The following is a 12,894-nucleotide window of genomic DNA, read 5'->3' on the forward strand; positions in this document are numbered from 1 at the left end:
GGTTACTGAAGAAAAGAAAGGCATCCCCCTAACAAATCAATCCTCAATGTCTCAGAGCCTCAACCTTCGACTCTTTCACCATTGAATAATTTTTGTCTGAGTTCTCCAAAGAAGATGAAAACTTTGATGAGTGACGAAGTCTGCAGGGTCGATTGAGAAATTTCATCTTTGATGTGTGAGAACGGTGGGAGTGATCAAACTAGATCATCCAATGAATTCAAGTTCTAGAGTAACAATTTTGACGGACTGAAATTCCTTTACGATCATTTGAATGCCACAGAAGACGTAATAAGGTAAATACCATAAGGTGACAGAAACTAACCCAAAACATCAGTTCTTATATGATGAGATGTGTTGTTTTAACCCATGGGTTGTTTGAACCTGGGGATGATTGCGAACAGAACGAGATAAAACTGAACCAAGAGATTAATCAACTGAAGGAGCAACGAAAAGCGCAATCGGTTAGACTATCTGACCTGGAGAAGCAATTATTAGAGGAGAAGACCAGAAGGGAGAACTCAGAGGCTATGAATCAGGATTTGAAATCTATTGTTAACAAATAGTCCAAGGAAATTAAATCACTTCAAGATTTAAATGTCCAATTGCAAATCTCTTTGCATTAAGCTCAAATTGATGTTCTCGGCGCAGGTGATGCTGCCTTTGATAGGGCAAAGGCTCAAGCCTTATGTCTATATCCCGATCATGATGCTGAATGAGGCTAGAGGTTGGATGACACCTATCATTCTGTATTTATTTTAAAATGAACTACCTGAAGAAGAAAGAGAAGCCTGGCGTATTAGAAGGATATTTGCGAGGTACCTCATCGTGGCTGATTACATGTATAAAATGGGTAGATCGACTCCTATATTGAGGTGCATCTCGGAGGAAGACTCTGTTTTTGTCATTGAGGAGTTTGTGGAAGTCACATCGATGGAAGGGCATTATCAGGAAAGATATTGAGAACGGGATATTACTGACCAAGCATGTTGCAGGATTATGCATAATTTGTAAGCCGGTGTGAAAAGTGCCAGATGTTTGTTCAGTTTATTCATTCTCCTATAGAAGTGTTGCATTCAATGTTGTCATATTGGCCATTTTATCAATGGGAGACAGATATCTTAGGTCCACTTCATGTGGCATCTGGACAACTAAAATTCTTAATAGTGGTCGTAAATTACTTCACTAAAATGGGTGGAGGCAGAAGTCGTGGCACGAATCATAACGGAAGGGTACGCCAGTTCTATTGGCGAAACATCATATGTCGCTTTGGTCTGCATTGAGTTATAGTATCTAACAATGGTGCTCAATTCACTAACACCTCGGTTGTTGAATTTTGCAAAGACCTGGGAATACAAAATCAGTTCATTTTGGTAGAGCATCCTCAAGCCAAGGCTCAGGCAGAAGCAATAAACAAAATTATTTTTCGGGGATGAAGAAGAATTTAGACGAAGCCAAAGGATTGTGGGTCGAGTACCTGCATGAAATTTTACGGTCTTACCATACTCCGTCACATTCAACTACTCGGGAGACTCCTTTCATGATGGTTTACAATACTGATGCAACTATACCAGTTAAGATCAATACACCGACATAGAGACGTCTAACTTTTGATGAAAGCGTTGTAGCGATAAAAAATTTGAGATTAAGTTATTGATTAACTTAACTTGTAAATCAAGAGTCTCCACCGCGCTTTTATTGTTTCAAAAGGAAAATGGAAAAAGTACGAACAAAACTCAAAGAAGTTTTTAAAATAAAACTAATAAAAAAAAGAACAAGGGTCTGGGGGTTAGTTATGCAAAGGGAAGGTATTAGCACCCTAAACATACATGGTACTCCATGGGAACCTCTTTGAAAATATGTACATTTTGATTTGAAAAATGGTTTCGTTAGTTAAAAGATTGGAGAGATGGGAAAAGAAGTATATCTTCCTTATTTTTATGTTTGCCAAGACTTTTGAAGTCTCGTGCCTACATACCAACAAGGTGCAATGAAGGATCAAAACCTCGTAGTTCATGGTAAAAATAACAAAGGGAGTTTGTTTTGATTCATTTTTATGGAAAATACATTTATTTTATTTTAAGGAGAATACTCAACTAGTCACTCACAAGTATGAGGACTTTGCATTATCATGAGAAGGGCTCCAACTTGGATAAGGATCAACAAGTATGCCACTAGCTCTCATAAATTGAAAAGAATTATCATTGTTTGCTATGGGGATATGAGAATTATATCTCAACTATGGAAATGACTCATGTCTAATACATTAAGAAAAGTTTTAAAAGGAAAATTGCACAAAGTGTACAAAATGGTTTGAATGGGTTATGCATTTTTTAGTCTTTTGAAATTTGTCTGAATATGCTTAAGATAAATTAGCACTTATTAGGAAAATGTTTTGAAAATCACTTGACAAGAGTCAAGGTTTATTGAGAAAGTAGTTCAAGCTTATAAATAAGAAGGTTTTGAAAAAGAGAGAAGATTTTAAAATTTTAAGAATGGGGAAGGAGAAGAAGAGACTATCCTAAAGCATAAAGTAAAAGCTAGGGAGGAAAGATCTAACCAAGAAAATAGCAAGTTTTATGACATAAAATTCCAAAGTCTTCACAGATGAAACCAAAGTAACCAAACCAAGTCTTCACAGAAAAGTCCAAAGTCATAGGTATCAGATGAATTCCAAGGACCCAAGTCACTAGTCCTAAAGCAAAGGTTAAGATCATAATTATAAGTCCATAACTCCACAATGATATCAAGGATAGTAACCACAAGTCCATGAGTTAGGTGAAACAAGTTTCTTTTTAGGTTTTTTTTTCTTACTAATGTCTTCTTTACAATGATATCAAAAGAAAGGTCCAAATCAACACAGAACAAAATGACATAATCACAAATGATATGATATGAAATGCTAAACATAAATTGTAAAGTAAATGACATAGAATAAAGGCATAAAGTAAATGACATTGAAATAAAAGTTAATATAAGTGAAGAGTTAGTAAAGAATATTAGTGAGATGAAAAGATGTTTTGGCCATTTTTTGCAGAATACTCAACTATCCACTCACAAGCATGAAAATATGAACCTATACATCATTTATGAGAAGGGCTCCAACTTGGATAAAATCAACAAGTATGTCACTAGCTCTCACAAATAGAAAAGGAGCAATATTTTCACACAATACCATGATGAATATGAGACTTACAATCTCACTTATAAAAATGTCTTTGCTTTTGGGACAAAATTAGTGTTATGTTAAGCAATCGTAATTGGACTTATGTAGAAGTCACAACTATCTGAGGTCGGTCAATAATAATGTTTTTGTTAATACATGCTAGAGAAATGATATGTAAATCATTCTCTTAAAGCCACGCCACAAAAAAAAGGGATGATCAAGCACAAAGGCTATGAGGATGGTTCATTACTTCAATTCACGCTTCATGATATTTAGGACAAACTTATGCATCAATCTAAAGTACCTTAAATGATCCATGATCATTTAGAAGGTAGATTTGAAATGATGAAAGTTCATCAAGTAACAATCCACACATCATGAATAATATGGACATAAGTCATCCAATTGATCAAAGGGAAAAAAGGAGATGAAAAAGAAGGAATCAAGATAAGTCACAACCAAATTGGATCAAAAGTTTGATCAAGTCATCATCAAAACCAATCATCCATTTGGGTGGATTAAGGTTTTCACCCCATCAACACTCAAGATCCATTGAGTTTGATGAGACTTGAAGTCCAAACCATCATGATCCAAGGTCAGCAGAAGTTCACAAGGTCACACAAATATAAAATGCAATTAAATGAAATAAAAATACATCAAAGGTATTTTTAAATGAATTTTAAAATAGAAATAAAATTGAAAATCCATAAAGTTCTTCAAAACACCAAATAAATGGCCAAGAAAATTATGGAACGTTGGAAATAAAATAAGAAACATATAATAAAATTTTCAGAAATGTAAAATGCAGAAAAATAATTTTTAACCAATTAAAACAAAAGAGAAAAGAGAAAATTCATGAAAAATAGAAAATCGGTGAAATAAAATGTGGAAAAATAAAAAACAGATGAAGAAAAATAAAAGAGAATTTTAGAATTTATTTTTGGATTTTTTGGATAAAAAAGGAAATTACTATGAACTTTTAAAGAAAAAGCAAATAAAAATAATAAAAGAAAAAGAGTTAAAATCAGAAGAAAAAAATACTGAGCGTTGGATCACGCCTCATTAATTGACGTGGCAGATCCAACACTCCAAAGGTTATGATGCATGGTGGAACGTGCTGCAAGCCAAACACATGATCCAGTTAAAATCCAATCAATCAAAACATTTCAAGTTGCCAACGTGTTTGATTCAAACTCAGACAAGCTGAGAAAGCTCTGGTCGTCTTCTCCGGTGAGCTCTCACCGGAGTTTCATTGTTTGGTAAATTCAAGACACGGGACCACCACCATTGTGATCCTCTTCTCATTCTGAAATCAACCTTATACTCCAAATTCATTTATGCGAATTAAGCAAAGAGAGTTTCAGAGAAGTTTCAAAAACAAGAAAACCATGAAAAATAAAATTAAATGATAAACACAATTAATCAGCATCAGATAAGTTAGGGGAAAGCATCACAGAGTGAAGGACCGCATTGTGGTAACTTGTTTGAGTTCAAATGATGCTTAGAACTACCTTGTCCATATGGTGACCAGGATTTGATGAAGCTCGATCTGGTTAGAGAAATTCAGGAGGTCTCGGAGCTTGGGAATTGTTGCAAAAGTTTCAGAGGATGCCGAAGATGCTAATTGAATCAAGAAATTGGATTGAAACTCAAAACATGATAGTTGAATTTTCTTGAAAATTTTCAAGTTGCAGCAGGGGTTTCTTGGCTCTCCAAAGCTTGCAAATGAAGGAAATAACTTCCTCTATTTATAGGGAATGTGTTTTGATCCAAATACGTGTGAAATGACGCAGAACTCGTGCAAAATGAATTTGATCAGAGTGTGTGAAAATGTGACTTGAAACTCATCAAAACCCGGCCAAATGATGCGTTTAAAGGGTGAATTAACTTATGGAGACTTGGTTAAACATGTTTAGGATCAAAACACTTGCTAATTTGGCTTGGAATTGATATTAGTGATGTGCAAATTTCGGGCAATGGTGATTTCTTCAGTTCCAATCACCATGTTTAACTCAATGAGGCATCCTACTCAAGAGGCTTTTTGATCCCATTCTTTTTACAATGTGTTAACATCATGGCCAAGATTACAATGTGCCAAGAAAGGTTGCATTTGGATGTTTGAGCATAAAGTTATGGCAAGTTGAAGTTGGCATGAAAAACTGGTTACATAACTTAGAAAAGTTTGAGTGCTTCATGGTTGAAAATGACCTATAATGTCTCAATGAACTCCATGGCCTTCCAAGCATATTCTGACATTGATCCTTGAAGAAAACTTGCAGATGAAATCATAAATGACATTGTGCAAAAAAAAAGCAGTCTCATATATTAAAAATTGAAGAAGTTACGATCTTTGAAAGTTGGGGAAAAGTCACTTAAAAATAGGTCAAATTTCACTAAGTCCACAATTGACCTATAATGTCTCCAAACTTTTGATGATCCTCCAAGCATAATTGGCTCTTGTCATGTGAAGAAATGTTGTAGAGGATGTTAATAAGAGTCATATGAAAAAAGAATCATTAAAAAATGTTGAGAATTGAAGGAGTTATGATCTTTGGAAATTTGACTTCAAAATGTTGACTTTTAAGTTAAACCCCATGGAACAAGCTTGTGTATTTGGACTTTTATTTCATTTCAAAGAACATAGGTGATTATATGAACTCAAAATAAGGTGTCCTTGATTATCTCTTGATTAAATTTCTCAAAGCTTGAAGTTGCTTGTTTGTAGAAGGCATGGAAATAAACACATGAACCTTTGACTTTCCTTGAGAAGTAAGCAACTAAACTTTGAGATGCTCTTGATTTGAAAAGCCCTACCTTGCACCATAAAATTAATGGAAACAAGATATATCTTTGGTATTTTGATTAATGGTTAGATAAGTAATGAATCAAATAGACACAAAGGTAAAATAAATAGGTGTTTGGTGATCCCTGTAAGAAGCAAACCAAAAGATGGATAAAGGGGAAGGACCAAAATGTGACCTTGCTTGTATGCAAAAATGAAAATGAGATGTGGGATCTTAGGGTTAAAAATTAGAGGTATGACAGATGCCCCTATTTAACTTTCTTCAATTTGGAGATATGAAGATTGAAATCTTCGTCTCGACGAGATTGGAGAGACTTAAATACAAAATACCCAATTTTTGGTCCTAAGATACCGCAAGATGTTTATGATATGATATGAATACAAGCCAGGATCTCTGTGGGGAATATAGCACCACGAGAGACAAAGAACTATTAGAGAAAAGAGGAGACTGAAATTCCGCAGGGGAATGACAAATCCCAAAAGGGGGACCCGGCTGAGGACAAACAACATTCTGTATGGGCAAAGGAAAAAACTCGAGAATAACCGATGAACAATTAGAAAATGAACTAAAGATCCAATGGGGAAAACTTATCAAAGCAAGACTTCGTCGGGGAAAAGAAACCAACAAAAGAGGAAAACCCTGACTTCAATAGGAGAGGAATATCACCTAACTATTAGTTGAGTGATAGCTTAGCAAAGGTAATAAACAAAAGGGAATGATTACCAACTACCAGCCAAGTGATAGATTAACAAAGGTAACCAATCAATGGTAAAAGGAATATTACCTACTATCAGTCGAGTGATATCTTAACAAAGGTAATAAGCTCAAAAGGAATGATTACCAACTACCAGTCAAGTGATAACTTAACAAAGATAATTGTCATACCCCAAAATTTGCCCGTTAATCTTGCAAGACATTTTTCAAGGCACTTCAATTCATTTTTTAAGACACTGATCTTAAAGGAACAAAGACCCGGCACACAGGTGGCCAAATCCAGAAAATGGCTTAAAATGGCTTGCTCGCTAGGCGAGCAAAATCCTTCGCCTAGCGAACCCTTCGCTACACCACTCGCCTAGCGAAGCTTGCGAATACCAGAAATTTTGGGCTTCATTCTGAGCCTATTAGGTCACAAAAAATCATTATAAATACCACAACTTCAGTCAGAAGAAAAAAAAAGGGAGTCAGACGGACGGAGACAGAAAGAAGGAACAGCAAACCTTGGAGGCTAACCCAGAAAATTCAGAGCAACCCTAAAGGAAACCCTGAAGGAAACTCATCTGCACAAAGGTTACCTCCGCCCAACTCAATCCGGCACCAACCCTAAGAGTGATATGCCAATTCAACGTTGCAATTCAACTGCCAACAGGTTTGCACTACCACTACCGCTTTATGCTTCCAATTTACATGTGGTATTATGATTGAATTTATAAATATATCTTAAGTTTTGCATGTGGATTTAAATATGTATGGATATCTTGAATGTTTAACCATAAAATTTCTGTAATGGATGCCATAGGGTGTGGAGCTTGCTGAAATCGTACTGTTCTTAAATTCAAAACCCGCAGCCGTTCGCTAGCACATCGCTAAGCGAACATGTAGCGAGGGTTCGCCAGGCCCTCGCTAGGCGAGGCAGCAGCGAACATGACAGTCACTGATTTTTCTATTCTGATTTTTGCTAATCTGACATGTTTTATTGTAACCATGCATGGTTTACCTGACATTATTACTGTTGTGGTTCCTTTTGGTTTGGTGCAACTCTCGATTGCACCCTGATTTGGTATTCTGACCTGTTTGCTGAATATTGTAAGGGCTCACATACTCCTGGAAAAGGTAGCTTGCTAGGTATTCCACTTTATTTGTGGGATACCCCGGTGGAGATTCATCCTAATTACCTAATTGATTATAATGTGGAGATGCATCCTAATTACCTAATTGATTATAATGTGGAGATTCATCCTAATTACCTAACTGATTACAAATATTGCCTTTGAATACATGATATTGGACCTCTCTTTGTTGCCTTACGGTATTACGGTATTACGGTCATGTCCCGCGAATGTGGGGATGCACTCAACAAAGACCCTTCGGTTAAATCATCATGTCCCTATAAGATAAATCATAGTCCCTCGGATGTTGCCTGCGAATATATGATTTTTGTCCCTCGATGACCCGTCGTTGTAGCCTACGATTAAATGATGATCGTCCCTTCGAATGCTAAGGTATCCTTACAACTATTGCTTTCAATGACCAATCGATAACCCTACGATGTCCCTTTACATCCAAAGGATAAAACTACTTACTTCTCAATAGTAAGGACAGTTTTACCCTCATAAGGATAGGAAATACCCCTAAAGACCTTGGGTAGGTATAACTCTTGAATGCTTACTCACAAATTTTAAATACTTTTCACACCTCACACCTTTCAAAACATCTTTTAGAAAATCACCACTTGGTATACATTCGTACTAGAATCATTCCCGAGTTATATCGTTCTAAACCACTTTCAAAGTTAAACGAGATAAACACTTTGTATACATTCGTACAAGAATCATTACAAAGTTAAACTCTCTTTTCAAAACATTTTCTAAACACTCCTCAAACACTTTTTCAAACAAGAAAAACATAAGTGATTAAGCAATTAAGAGCCCATGGATAACCATGGATACAAAGGGTGTTAACACCTTCCCTTTGTATAATGTACCTCCCGAATCCAAAATCTAATCAAGGTTTTCCTGTTCTTTTCCTCCTTTCCTTATTGGATAAAAAAAAGTCGGTGGCGACTCTTGCTATCCGCGACATTTGCTTTCCAAAGCAGAAACACACAAAGTCAGTTCACCGTATGACAGAACTGGCGACTCTGTTGGGGAGATTTGAAAAGAGAGGTTACCTTAAAAAAAAACAAGATCACTTATGTATTCGAATTGTCCGATTTACTTTTAAGGGATTGTTTGGGTATTTTATGCTTGAGTGAAAGATCCTACACCCGGATCTAGTGTACCTTAGGTAAGTAGCAAGAAATCATCGCGACTATCCGGCGTATACTGGAATGGTTAAAATGATGGCTACGGTTAACGTGACACTTTGGATGTCCTGATGTTCCTCATGTTTACTTGAGGAAAAATTTGGCGTCCGCGTGGTGTCATCAAAGCGTTAACCAGACCTTTAGAACCCTAGTTGACTCATCCTAGCCATTAGAAAGTAGTGAGATAACTGACTTCGGTTCCGACTGGGGTTGGTTGAGACTCGATACTACACTCTTTGAGATTGGACTTTAGGGAAGCTTTGGTCAACCACTTGGTGTTGCACTGAAGTGGACTTAAGGAAAGGTCAATGATTTGAGATCCTTCTAGAACCCGGTTACTATTCTAGGACAGGTTGAACCAACCAAACTTCAGTGGGGAGGGTACTTACATATGGAACTCATGCAGGCCTTAAAACTTAGGAATGATTGTTGTGTGACTTTCCTGTGCTCGTTATTTACTTAACATCATAACATCATAACATCATAACATCATGGCATCATGACATCATGACATTGTACTAACCATTTCAAGGACTTAGGGATTTAGCTTTGCTCTGTTAAACAGGTTATGGCTGCCAGGAAGACCATCCGGATCAATCTTGTAGCGATCTCTCCTCAACTCAAGGATTTAGTGTCAGAGCTTCCCGATCATGCTCAGTTCATCAAGAAACATGGTTTTATCCTCAATTTAGTTACCGCCGGTTTCAAAGAAGATATGATGAGAGTTCTATTCCAGTTCTTCGATCCTAAACATCATTGCTTCACCTTCCCAGATTATCAGTTGGTACCCACATTAGAAGAATTTTCCAGGCTGCTTGGGATACCTATCCTTGATCAAACACCTTTCAGTGGTTTAGAAAAGATTCTGAAGTCTGAAGAAGTTGCCGCGGCTTTACACATGACAAAGTCCGACATTGAAACTAATTGGGTAACAAGAAGTGGAGTTAAGGGTTTACTTGCCAAATTTCTGATAATTAAGGCCCGAGAATTCCTAAAAGTTATGAATGTCCATGCTTTCGAAGAGGTTCTAGCACTACTAATCTATGGTTTGGTGCTATTTCCTAACCCGGATCAATTCATAGACATGAATGCTATTAAGATATTTCTCACTCATAACCCTGTGCCTACCTTGCTTGGAGACATTTTGCATTCCCTTCACACTCGTACTATGAAAAGGCAAGGAACCCTCATGTGTTGTGTACCTTTATTATCTAGGTGGTTTATTTCGCACCTTCCTCAATCAGTCTTGAAGAATGAGCAAAATTTGAAATGGTCTCAACGGATAATGTCGCTCTCCCATTCAGACATCCATTGGTGTCCTCAACCCAAAGAAAATGTTATCATCATTGACCGTTGCGGAGAATTCTCTAACGTACCACTCCTGGGGATAAGAGGAGGTATTACTTATAATCCTGCTTTAGTCCTACGTCAGTTTGGTTATGCTCGAAGAGACGGTCCACATGAAATAATTATTCAAGGCACTGTGTTTGACTATGACAACGACTCCCAAGGTCTCCATCAAAAGTTTGTACGAGCTTGGGGCATGGTGAAAAGAGGTACTTTAGGACAGAGGAACTCTATTCCTATGGAACCTTATCTCAGATGGGTACGCGCCAGAGCTCGTGAGCTTACCATGCCATATCTTGCAATCGGACCTCTGACTGTCGAACCAGGAGTTGAAGGAGGTACTCCTCAGATCATTCCTTATCCGGATATGCCTACCAATGTTGAAGAATTGAAGAAATCCTGGATCCAGTTGAGAGAGGAAAGGGATACTTTTGAAACTCAGTTCGGTGCAGAAAGGAAGAAAGTATTAGAGCTCACCAGCCAGCTTAATGAGGAACGAAGACTCAATGCATATCTTCGCCCAAAAAGAAGCCGTCCCTGGGAGACTTGAGCTTTCATTGTATTTTTATTATTTTTTGTAATGAACATTGATTAAAGAAATTATTAATGAAAGTTTCCCTCTTTTTACGCAAAGTTAAAATCCAAAAGTCCTTGGAAACATTTCATACATTGCATAGCATAGCATAACATCGCATAACAGGTATTCTAAAGGATCAATGTTCTCACGGTCTTCCTTCTAAACAGATGGCTCTCGAACAAACTGTCAAAGATCTCCAGGCTCAGAATGCTCAATTCCAGGAGATGATCTTGAACTTATCCAAGGGGCAGGAGGAGCTGAAGGCTCTCTTGCTCGAGAAGAAGAAAGACAAGAAATCTGTGAGTTACATTAACCCGGGAAGAAGGCTTAAAGGACAGGCCACAGGAGTCAAGATTGGAATTCTGAAGGACAAAGAAGATGAGACAGAAAATGATTCGGAGGATGAGAATGTTGATCCCTTCAACCCTGAGGACGACGATGAAGATTATGAAAATGAGCAGTACTCTCCAAAAGATGATAAGTATAAGTTGCTGGAAGAACGCATGCTAGCTATGGAGGGTCAGAAGGCGCCCGGTCTGGATTTCGAAGGCTTAGGTCTGGTCTCTGATGTGGTCATTCCCCGCAAATTCAAGGTCCCCGCTTTCACTAAGTATGATGGTGCGTCTTGTCCTCAGATGCATCTGAGAGCTTATGTGAGAAAGATTCAGCCGTATACCACTGATAGGAAGCTATGGATCCATTTCTTCCAAGAGAGTCTGTCTGGCACACAGTTAGACTGGTATTATCAGCTCGAAAGCTCTAACATCCGCACCTGGACTGATTTAGCGACAGCTTTCTACAAGCACTACCAGTATAATTCTGAATTGGCGCCTACTCGGCTACAGTTGCAGAATATGACTATGGGATCTAAAGAAAGCTTCAAAGAATATGCTCAAAAATGGAGAGATTTGGCTGGCCAAGTCAAACCCCCTATGACTGATTGAGAATTAGTGGACATGTTCATGGGTACACTGACTGGCCCATTCTACAACCATCTATTGGGAAGTTCCTCATCGGGTTTCACTGAACTTATATTGACGGGTGAACGTGTTGAAAGCGGCATTCGAAGTGGAAAGATACAGGTGGCTACCTCTGCAAGCACCAAAAAGTCCTACCAGGGGAGGAACGAGTCAAATGCTGTGTACGGTCAAAGGGGTCATAACAAGAAAAATCGTGACCATACTATTGGAGCAGTTACGATTGCAGCACCGTCATCTCAAAACTTCCAACACAGACAGGACAGACCAAGAAGGCAGTTTACGAAGATCAATATGACTTTAGCGCAAGCACTGCAGGGTATGCTAAAAGCAAATTTGATTACCCTCAGAGATCCTCCTGCAAATCCCAACACTACTTCCCCTCGTTATAATCCCAATGCCAGGTGTGCATATCACTCCGATAGCCCCGGGCATGATACAAACGATTGTTGGTTGTTGAAGAATAAGATTCAGGATATGATCGACGCTGGAGAAATTGAATTTGATCCTCCAGAGACCCCTAATATCATCACTGCTCCTATGCCTAATCATGACAAGACTGTTAATGCTGTGGATGATAATTCTCACATTTCTAATGTAGCTGACTTAGCATCTCCTCTCTTGACCATCAAGAAGAAGTTGTTGCAAGCTGGTTTATTTCTAGGTTGTGCTGAAAATTGCGATCTCTGTGTACCCCGACCCAATGATTGCTTGAAGATGAGGAGTGGTATTCAACGGCTGATCGATGATCGCACAATTCTCTTCGAAAAGATTCCTAAGGTGGAAAACCCTATTGAAGATAAATCTGTGATTGCTAGGTCCAAAGTTCCGATGAAGATTACCGCTACTAGAGTGCCTGTGAAGATCACTGCTGAGCCCAAGATAGCTCCCCTAATTATTACTGCACCTGGCCCAGTACCGTATTCCTCAAGCAAAGCCATTCCGTGGAATTATGGAGGTGATGTTTACATCCACGGCATAAAGCAAGATGATAATTCTGCTAA

This window comes from Lathyrus oleraceus, chromosome 5, assembly GCF_024323335.1.
Source record: "Lathyrus oleraceus cultivar Zhongwan6 chromosome 5, CAAS_Psat_ZW6_1.0, whole genome shotgun sequence".
In the NCBI taxonomy this organism is placed as follows: Eukaryota; Viridiplantae; Streptophyta; class Magnoliopsida; order Fabales; family Fabaceae; genus Lathyrus; species Lathyrus oleraceus.